Source organism: Delphinapterus leucas, chromosome 1 (assembly GCF_059928025.1).
Source record: "Delphinapterus leucas isolate spDelLeu-1000000601 "Yukka" chromosome 1, BTC_Dleu_Yukka2, whole genome shotgun sequence".
NCBI classification, from domain to species: Eukaryota; Metazoa; Chordata; class Mammalia; order Artiodactyla; family Monodontidae; genus Delphinapterus; species Delphinapterus leucas.
Window position 1 is genome coordinate 90,375,307 of NC_143129.1, and position 11,723 is coordinate 90,387,029.

Below are 11,723 nucleotides of genomic sequence, written 5' to 3' on the forward strand. Positions count from 1 at the left end.
AAGATTAAAATCATTTGGGCTTCCCTGGTGGCACAGCATTTAAGAATCCACCTGCCAATGCAGGGAAAACGGGTTCGAACCCTGGTCCAGGAAGATCCCACATGCCACAGAGCAACTAATTCCATGCACCACAACTACTGAGTCTGTGCTCTAGAGCCCAAGAGCCACAACCACTGAGCCCATGTGCTGCAACTACTGAAGCCCATGTGCCTAGAGCCCATGCTTCTCAACAAGAGAAGCTACCACAATGAGAAGCCCATGAACCACAACAAAGAGTAGCCCCTGCTCACCGCAACTAAAGAAAGCCCACGTGTAGCAACGCAGCCAAAAATTAATTAATTAATTAATTAATTTTAAAAAAGAATAGAGAGCCCAGATATAAACCCATATACCTACAGTCAATTAATCCTCAACAAAGGACGTAAAAATATAAAATAAAAAAGACAGTATTTTCAGCTAGTGGTGTTGGGAAATTTTGACAGCCACATGTAAATCAATGAAGTCAGAACACACCTTTACACAATACACAATAATAAACTCAAAATGGCTTAAAGACTTTAAGACAAGACACCATAAAACTCCTAGAAGAGAACATAGGCAAACATTCTCTGAAGTAAATTATACTGATGTTTTCTTAGGTCAGTCTCCTAAGGCAATAGAAATAAAAACAAAAATAAACAGATGGGACCTAATCAAACTTATAAGCTTTTGCACAGCAAAGGAAACCATAAACAAAACAAAAAGACAACCTATGGAATGGGAGAAAATATTTACGACCGAAAAGATCTTCATTTCCAAAATATACAAATAGCTCACTCAACAACAAAAAAACAAACACTCCAATCAAAAAATGGGCAGAAAACCTAAGTAGACATTTCTCCAAAGAAGACATACAGATGGCCAATAGGCACATGAAAAATGCTCAACATAACTAATTAGTAGAGAAATGCAAATCAGAACTACAATGAGGTATCACCTCACAATAGTCATAATGGCCATCATTAAAAAGTCTACAAAGAGACCTCTGGGACAACACTAAAGGCAACAACATTCGCATTATAGGGGTCCCAGAAGGAGAAGAGAGAGAGAAAGGACCCAAGAAAATATTTGAAGAGATTATAGTCGAAAACTTCCCTAACATGGGAAAGGAAATAGCCACCCAAGTCCAGGAAGCGCAGCAAGTCCCATACAGTATAAACCAAAGGAGAAACATGCCGAGACACATAGTAATCAAATTGGCAAAAATTAAAGACAAAGAAAAATTATTGAAAGCAGCGAGAGAAAAATGACAAATAACATACAAGGGAACTCCCACAAGGTTAACAGCTGATTTCTCAGCAGAAACTCTACAAGCCAGAAGGGAGTGACGTGATATACTTAAAGTGATGAAAGGGAAGAACCTACAACCAAGATTACTCTAGCCGGCAAGGATCTCATTCAGATTCAATGGAAAAATAAAAAGCTTTACAGACAAGCAAAAACTAAGGGAATTCAGCACCACCAAACCAGCGCTACAAAATAATGCTAAAGGAACTTCTGTAAGTGGGAAGTACAGAGAAGAAAAGGACCTACAAAAACAAACCCAAAACAATTAAGAAAATGGTCATAGGAACATACATATCAATAATTACCTTAAACATGAATGGATTAAATGATCCAGCCAAAAGACACAGGCCTGCTGAATGGATACAAAAGCAAGACCCATATATATGCTGTCTACAAGAGACCCACTTCAGACCTAGGGACACATACAGACTGAAAGTGAAGGGAAGGAAAAAGATATTCCATGCAAATGGGAATCGAAAGAAAGCTGGAGTAGCAATACTCATATGAGATAAAATAGACTTTAAAATAAAGAATGTTACAAGAGACAAGGAAGGGCACTACATAATGATCAAGGGATCAATCCAAGAAGAAGATATAACAATTATAAATATATATGCACCCAACATAGGAGCACCTTAATACATAAGGCAACTGCTAACAGCTCTAAAAGAGGAAATCAACAGTAACACCAAAATAGTGGGGGACTTTAACACCTCACTTACACCAATGGACAGATCATCTAAACAGAAAATTAATAAGGAAACAGAAGCTTTAAATGACACAACAGACCAGATAGATTTAATTGATATTTATAGAACATTCCATGCAAAAACATGAGATTACACTTTCTTCTCAAGTGCGCACGGAACATTCTCCGGGACAGATCATGTCTTGGGTCACAAATCAAGTCTCAGTAAATTTAAGAAAATTGAAATCACATCAAGCATATTTTCTGACCACAATGCTATGAGATTAGAAATGAATTACAGGGAAAAAAACGTCAAACACATGGAGGCTAAACAATCCATCACTAAGTAACCAAGATATCACTGAAGAAATCAAAGAGGAAATCAAAAAATACCTAGAGACAAATGACAATGAAAACACGATGATCCAAAACCTATGAGTTGCAGCAAAAGCAGTTCTAAAAGAGAAGTTTATAGCTATACAAACCTACCTCAAGAAACAAGAAAAATCTCAAATAAACAATCAACCTTACACCTAAAGGAACTAGAGAAAGAAGAACAAACAAAACCCAAAGTTAGCAGAAGGAAAGAAATCATAAAGATCATAGCAGAAATAAATGAAATAGAAACAAAGAAAACAATAGCAAAGATCAATACAACTAAAAGCTGGTTCTTTGAGAAGATAAACAAAATGGACAAACCACTAGCCAGACTCATCAAGAAAAAGAGGGAGAGGACTCAAATCCATAAAAGTAGAAATGAAAAAGGAGAAGTTACAACAGACACCACAGAAATACAAAGCATCTTAAGAGACTACTACAAGCAATGCTATGCCAATAAAATGGACAACCTGGAAGAAATGGACAAATTCTTAGAAAGGTATAACCTTCCAAGACTGAACCAGGAAGGAATAGAAACTATGAACAGACCAATCACAAGTAATGAAATTGAAACTGTGATAAAAATCTTCCAAGAAACTAAAGTCCAGGACCACATGGCTTCACAGGTGTATTCTAACAGATATTTAGAGAAGAGCTAACACCCATCCCTTCTCAAACTCTTCCAAAAAATTGCAGAGGAAGGAACACTCCCAAACTCATTCTATGAGGCCACCATCACCTTGATACCAAAACCAGACAAAGATACTACAAAAAAAGAAAATTACAGACCAATATCACTGATTAATACAGATGCAAAAAATCTCAATACTAGCAAACAGAATCCAACAACACATTAAAAGGATTATACACCATGATCAAGTGGGATTTATCTCAGGGATGCAAGGATTCTTCAATATACACAAATCAATCAATGTGATACACCATATTAACAAACTGAAGAATAAAAACCATATGATCATCTCAATAGATGCAGGAAAAGCTTTTGAAAAAAATTCAACACTCATTTATGATAAAAACTCTCCAGAAAGTGGGCATAGAGGGAACCTACCTGAACATAATAAAGGCCATATACGACAAACCCACAGCAAACACCATTCTCAATGGTGAAAAACTGAAAGCATTTCCTCTAAGACCAGGAACAAGACAAGGATGTTCACTCTCACCACTATTACTAAACATAGTTTTGGAAGTCCTAGCCATGGCAATCAGAGAAGAAAAAGAAATAAAAGGAATACAAATCGGAAAAGAAGAAGTAAAACTGTCACTATTTGCAGATGACATGATACTATACATAAAGAATCCTAAAAATGCTACCAGAAAACCACAAGAGCTAACCAATGAATTTGGTAAAGTAGCAGGATACAAAATTAATGCACAGAAATCTCTTGCATTCCTATACACTAATGAAGAAAAATCAGAAAGAGAAATTCGGGGTTAGTAGGTGCAAACTATTACATATATAATGGATGGACAACAAGGTCGTACTATATAGCACAAGGAACTATATTCAATGTCCTGGATAAACCATAATGGAAAACAATATGAAAAAGAATGTATATATATATGTATAACTGAGTCACTTTGCTATACAGCAGAAGTTAGCACAACATTGTAAATCAACTATACTTCAATAAAAAAATGTACATAGAGCAAAAAAAAAATTTTTTTTTGCAGAGCCCTTAAAAAAAAAAAAGATTTTCCAGCTGCTTGAATGCCCTCCACCAACCTAGCACTGGAGTCAGACACCAGAAAGTTGCCCTAGATTCCTCTCTCCTCTACTCCCCACATTCAGCAATGTCAGGTCCTGTTGGCAATCCCTCCTAAATTTCTCCCCACCTCTCTCCTTTTCTCAACCCCACTGCTACTACTCTTGTCTTCATGAATTTTCTTTCATCCATGAACTCAATAATTCACTCATTTAGCAAATACTTTTTTCTTTTTAATAAATTTATTTATTATTTATTTTTGGCTACCCATGGGCTTTCTGTAGTTGCGGTGAGCAGGGACTACTCTTTGTTGCGGTGCACAGGTTTCTCATTGTGGTGGCTTCTCCTGTTGCGGAGCACGGGCTCTAGGCGCACGGGCTCAGTAGTTGTGGCACACGGGCTTAGTTGCTCTGCAGCATGTGGGATCTTCCCGGACCAGGGCTCAAACCCATGTCCCATGCATTGACAGGTGGATTCTTTACCACTGTGCCACCAGGGAAGTCCTAGCAAATACTTATTGATACCTACTATATGCTAGGCACTGCAGTAAATACTATGGATATAGCCGTGATCAAAACAGGCACATCCCTGCCCTCAAGGTACTTCCATTCTCCCGGAAGAAGACAAAACATAAGCGGGTAAGTAAAAGATATAGTGTGGTGGATGGAAAGAGACAAACAACCATGGAAGTGGGACATGGAGTTGAGGGTGGGAGTACTACCTTAAGTAAACTGACAAGGAAGGTTTCATTGAAAAGGAGACTTTAAGCAAAGGCTTGAAGGACATAAGGGAGTGAACCATGTGAACATCTGGAGGAAGATCATTCCAGAGAGAGGAAAGAGAAGGTGGCAATGCCCTGAGGTCAGTGTGACGGGCATGTTCAAGGATCAGCTTGAGTGGTCGGTGTGGCTGAGCAAGGAAAGACTGAGTGGGAGATGAGGTCACAGAGATAACAGGTCAGTCTGGGGGGACTGGTGCTTCATTGTAATGGTTTTGGTCTTTACTCAGAGTGCAATGGGAAGCCTTAACTGAGACTCCCCATTTTTCACCTGCATTACTGCAATGGCTTCCTGTCTGGCCTCCCTGACTCCAGTCTTCACCTTGTCTGCCCCACTGATCAGTACTGCCAGAGTCAGCATTCTAAGACTCATCACTCCCATTCATTTTTTTTTAAACATGTTTATTGGAGTATAATTACTTTACAATGGTGTGTTAGTTTCTGCTCTATAACAAAGTGAATCAGCTATACGTATACATATATCCCCCTATCTCCTCCATCTTGCGTCTCCCTCCCACCTTCCCTATCCCACCCATCTAGGTGGTCACAAAGCACTGAGCTGATCTCCCTGTGCTATGCAGCTGCTTCCCACTAGCTATCTATTTTACATTTGGTAGTGTATATATGTCCATAGCACTCTCTCACTTCGTCTCAGCTTACCCTTCCCCCTCCCCGTGTCCTCAAGTCCATTCTCTACATCTGTGTCTTTATTCCTGTCCTGCCCCTAGGTTCTTCAGAACCTTTTTTTTTTTTTTTTAGATTCCATATATATGTGTTAGCATATGGTATTTGTTTTACTCTTTCTGACTTACTTCATTATGTATGAAAGACTCTAGGTCCATCCACCTCACCACAAATAACTCAATTTCCTTTCTTTTTATGGCTGAATAATATTCCATTGTATGTATGTCCCACATCTTCTTTATCCATTCATCTGTCAATGGACACTTAGGTTGCTTCCATGTCCTGGCTATTGTAAATAGTGCTGCAGTGAACATTGTGGTATATGACTCTTTTTGAATAATGGATTTCTCGGGGTATATGGCCAGTAGTGGGATTTCTGGGTTATATGGTAGTTCTATTTTTAGTTTTTTAAGGAACTTCCATACTGTTCTCTATAGTGGCTGTATCACTTTACAATCCCACCAACAGTGAAAGAGGGTTCCGCTTTTCTCCACACCCTCTCCAGCATTTATTGTTTGTAGATTTTTTGATGATGGCCATTCTGACTGGTGTGAGGTGATACCTCATTGTACTTTTGATTTGCATTTCTCTAATGATTAGTGATGTTGAGCATCCTTTCATGTGTTTGTTGGCAATCTGTATACCTTCTTTGGAGAAATGTCTATTTTGGTCTTCTGCCCATTTTTGGATTGGATTGTTTGTTTTTCTGATATTGAGCTGCATGGGCTGCTTGTATATTTTGGAGATAAATCCTTTGTCAGTTGCTTCATTTGCAAATATCTTTTCCCATTCTGAGTGTTGTGTTTTCATCTGGTTTATGGTTTCCTTTGCTGTGCAAAAGCTTTTAAGTTTCATTAGGTCCCATTTGTTTATTATTTTTTCCATTTCTCTAGGAGGTGGGTCAAAAAGGATCTTGCTGTGATTTAACACTGTCATAGAGTGTTCTGCCTATGTTTTCCTCTAAGATTTTCACAGTGTCTGGCCTTACGTTTAGGTCTTTAATCTATTTTGATTTTATTTTTGTGTATGGTGTTAGGAAGTGCTCTAATTTCATTCATTTACATGTAGCTGTCCAGTTTTCCCAGCACCACTTATTGAAGAGGCTGTCTTTTCTCCACTGTATGTTCTTGCCTCCTTTATCAAAAATAAGGTGACCGTATGTGTGTAGGTTTATCTCTGGGCTTCTATCCTGTTCCATTGATCTATATTTCTGTTTTTGTGCCAGTACCATACTTTCTTGATTACTGTAGCTTTGTAGTGTAGTCTGAAGTCAGGGAGCCTGATTCCCCCAGCTCCATTTTTCTTTCTCAAGATTGCTTGGGCTATTCGGAGTCTTTTGTGTTTCCATACTAATTGTGAAATTTTTTGACCTAGTTCTGTGAAAAATGCCATTGGTAGTTTGATAGGGATTGCATTGAATCTGTAGATTGCTTTGGGTAGTATAGTCATTTTCACAATGTTGATTCTTCCAATCCAAGAACATGGTATATCTCTCCATCTGTTTGTACCATCTTTAATTTCTTTCATCAGTGTCTTATAGTTTTCTGCATACAGGTCTTTTGTCTCCTTAGGTAGGTTTATTCTTAGGTATTTTATTCTTTTTGTTGCAGTGGTAAATGGGAGTGTTACCTTACTTTCTCATTCAGATTTTTCATCATTAGTGTATAGGGATGCAAGAGATTTCTGTGCATTAATTTTGTATCCTGCTAATTTACCAGATTCATTGGTTAGCTCTTGAGGTTTTCTGGTAGCATTTTTAGGATTCTCTATATATAGTATCCTGTCATCTGCAAACAGTGACAGTTTTACTTCATTTCCGATTTAGATTCCTTTTATTTCCTTTTCTTCTCTGATTGCTGTGGCTAAAACAAATGTCCAAAACTATGTTGAATAATAGTGATGAGAGTGGGCAACCTTGTCTTCTTCCTAATCTTAGTGGAAATGGTTTCAGTTTTTCACCATTGAGAACAATGTTGGCTGTGGGTTTGTCATATATGGCCTTTATTATGTTTAGGTAGGTTCCCTCTATGCCTACTTTCTGGAGAGTTTTTATCATAAATGGGTGTTTTATTTTGTCAAAAGCTTTTTCTGCATCTATTGAGATGATCATATGGTTTTTATCCTTCAGTTTGTTAATATGGTGTATCACATTGATTGATTTGTGTATATTGAAGAATCCTTGCATTCCTGGGATAAACCCCACTTGATCATGGTGTATGATCCTTTTAATGTGCTGTTGGATTCTGCTTGCTAATATTTTGTTCAGGATTTTTGCATCTATGTTCATCAGCGATATTGGCCTGCAGTTTTGTTTTTTGTGTGACATCTTTATCTGGTTTTGGTATCAGGGTGATGGTGGCCTCGTAGACTAAGTTTGCAAGTGTTCCTCCTTCTGCTATATATTGGAAGAGTTTGAGAAGGATAGGTGTTAGCTCTCCTCTAAGTGTTTGATAGAATTCGCCTGTGAAGCCATCTGGTCCTGGGCTTTTGTTTGTTGGAAGATTTTACATCACAGTTTCAATTTCAGTGCTTGTCATTGTTCTGTTTATATTTTCTATTTCTCCCTCATTCAGTCTCGGAAGGTTGTGCTTTTCTAAGAATTTGTCCATTTCTCCAGGTTGTCCATTTTATTGGCATATAGTTGCTTATAGTAATCTCTCATGATCCTTTGTAGTTCTGCAGTGTCAGTTGTTACTTCTCCTTTTTCATTTCTAATTCTATTGATTTGAGTGTTCTCCCTTTTTTTCTTGATGAGTCTGGCTAATGGTTTATCAATTTTGTTTATCTTCCTTTTGGTTTTATTGATCTTTGCTATTGTTTACTTCATTTCTTTTTCATTTATTTCTGATCTGATCTTTTGATTTCTTTCCTTCTGCTAACTTCAGGGTTTTTTTGTCCTTCCTTCGCTAATTGTTGTAGGTTTAAGCTAGGTTGTTTATTTGAGATTGTTCTTGTTTCTTGAGGTAGGATTGTATTAATATAAACTTCCCTCTTAGAACTGTTTTTGCTGCATCCCATAGGTTTTGGGTCATCGTGTTTTCATTGTCATTTGTTTCTAGGTATTTTTTTGATTTCCTCTTTGATTTCTTCAGTGACCTCTTGGCTATTTAGTAATGTATTATTTAGCCTCCATGTGTTTGTATTTTTTACACTTTTTTTTCCTGTAAGTGATATCTAGTCTCATAGCGTTGTGGTCAGAAAATTTACTTGGTAAGTTTTCAATTTTCTTAAATTTACCAAGGCTTGATTTGTGACCCAAGATATGACCTATCCTGGAGAATGTTCCATGAGCACTTGAGAAGAAAGTGTATTCTGTTGTTTTTGGATGGAATGTCCTATAAATATCAATTATGTCCATCTTGTCTAAAGTGTCATTTAAAGCTTGTGTTTCCTTATATATTTTCATTTTGGATGATCTGTCCATTGGTGAAAGTGACTTGTTAAAGTCCCCTACTATGATTGTGTTACTGTTGATTTCCCCTTTTATGGCTGTTAGCATTTGTCTTATGTATTGAGGTGCTCCTATGTTGGGTGCATAAATATTTACAATTGTTAATCTTCTTGGATTGATCCCTTGATCATTGTGTAGTGTCCTTCTTTGTTCCTTGTGATAGGCTTTATTTTAAAGTCTATTTTGTCTGATATGAGAATTGCTACTCCAGCCTTCTTTTGGTTTCCATTTGCATGGAATATCTTTTTCCATTCCCTCATTTTCAGTCTGTATGTGTCCCTAGGTCTGAAGAGGGTCTCTTATAGACAGCATATATACGGGTCTTGTTTTTGTGTCCATTCAGCCAGTTTATGTCTTTTGGTTGGAGCATTTAATCCATTTACATTTAAGGTAATTTTCGATATGTATGTTCCTATTACCATTTTCTTGATTGTTTTGGGTTTGTTATTGTAGGTCTTTTCCTTCTCTTGTGTTTCCTGCCTAGAGAAGTTCCTTTAGCATTTGTTGTAAAGCTGATTTGGTGGGCTGAATTCTCTTAACTTTCGCTTGTCTGTAAAGGTTTTAATTTCTCCGTCAAATGTGAATGAGATCTTTGCTGGGTATAGTAATCTTGGTTGTAGGTTTTTCCCTTTCATCACTTTAAATATGTCCTGCCACTCTCTTCTCGCTTGCAGAGTTTCTGCTGAAAGTTCAGCTGTTAACCTTTTGGGGATTCCCTTGTATGTTAGTTGTTGCTTTTCCCTTGCTGCTTTTTTTTTTTTTTTTTTTTGGCAGTACGTGGGCCTCTCACTGTTGCGGCCTCTCCCGTTGCGGAGCACAGGCTCTGGACGTGCAGGCTCAGCGGCCATGGCTCATGGGCCCAGCCACTCAGCGACATGTGGGATCTTTCCAGACCAGGGCACGAACCCGTGTCCCCTGCATCAGCAGGTGGACTCTCAACCACTGTGCCACCAGGGAAGCCCTCCCTTGCTGCTTTTAACATTTTTTCTTTGTGCTTAATTTTTCACAGTTTGATTAATATGTGTCTTGGCGTGTTTCTCCTTGGATTTATCCTGTATGGGACTCTCTGTGCTTCCTGGACCTGATTGACTGTTTCCTTTCCCATGTTAGGGAAGTTTTCAACTATAATCTATTCATATGTTTTCTCAGACACTCTTTCTCTTCCGGGACCCCTATAATTCGAATGTTCGTGCGTTTAATGTTGTCCTAGGGGTCTCTGAGATTGTCTTCAATTCTTTTCATTTTTTTTCTGTATTCTGCTCTGTGGTAGTTATTTCTACTCTTTTATCTTCCAGGTCACTTATCCATTCTTATGCCTCAGTTATTCTGCTATTGATTCCTTCAAGTGAATTTTTAATTTCATTTATCGTGTTGTACATCATTGTTTGTTTGCTCTTTTGTTCTTCTAGGCCCTTGTTAAACATTTCTTGTAATTTCTCCATTATATGTCCAAGATTTTGGATCATCTTTACTATCATTATTCTGAATTCTTTTTCAGGTACACTGCCTATTTCCTCTTCATTTGTTTGGTCTGGTGGATTTTTACCTTGCTCCTTCATCTGTTGCGTATTTCTCTGTCTTGTCATTTTGTTTAACTTACTGTGTTTGGGGTCTCCTTTTCACAGGCTGCAGGTTCATAGTTCCCGTTGTTTTTGGTGTCTGCCCCCAGTGGGTGAGGTTGGTTCAGTGGCTTTTGTAGGCTTCCTGGTGGATGGGACTGGTGCCTGTGTTCTGGTGGGTGGGACTGGATCTTGTCTTTCTGGTGGGCAAGGCCGCATCTGGTGGTGTGTTTTGGGGTTTCTGTGACCTTATTATGATTTTAGGCAGCCTCTCTGCTAATGGGTGGGGTTGTGTTCTTGTCTTACTAGTTGTTTGGCATGGGCCGTTCAGCACTGGAGCTTGCTGGCCATTGGGTGGAGCTGGGTCTTATCATTGAGATGGAGATCTCTGGGAGAGCTCTTGCCAATTGATATTACATGGGGCCAGGAAGTCTCTGGTGGTCCAATGTCCTGAACTCAGCTCTCCCACCTCAGAGGCTCAGGCCTGACACCAGGCCGGAGCACCAAGACCCTGTCAGCCACACAGCTCAGGAGAAAAGGGAGAAAAAAAGAAAGAAAAATAATAATAATAATAAATAAATTAAGTTATTAAAATAAAATGAAATAATAATAAACGGAGAGAGCAACCAAACCAATAAACAAATCCACCAATGATAACAAGCGGTAAAAACCCCAAGTCTACAGTTGCTCCCAAAGTCCACCACCTCAGTTTGGGATGATTCGTTGTCTATTCAGGTATTCCACAGATGCAGGGTACATCAAGGTGATTGTGGAGATTTAATCCGCTGCTTCTGAAGCTGCTGGGAGAGATTTCCCTTTCTCTTCTTTGTTCACACAGCTCCTGGGGCTCAGCTTTGGATTTGGCCCCGCCTCTGCGTGTATGTCACCCTCAGGCATCTGTTCCCGCCCAGACAGGACGGGGTTAAAGGAGCCGCTGATTAGGAGGCTCTGGCTCACTCAGGCAGGGGGGGTGGCGGGGGAGGGGGGAAGGATACGGTAGTTATAATTGGAATGCAGGGTGAGCCTGTGGCGGCAGAGGCCGGTGTGCTGTTGCAACAGCCTGAGTGGCGCCGTGCGTTCTCCCGGGGAAGTTGTCCCTGGATCACGGGACCCTGGCAGTGGTGGGCTGCAC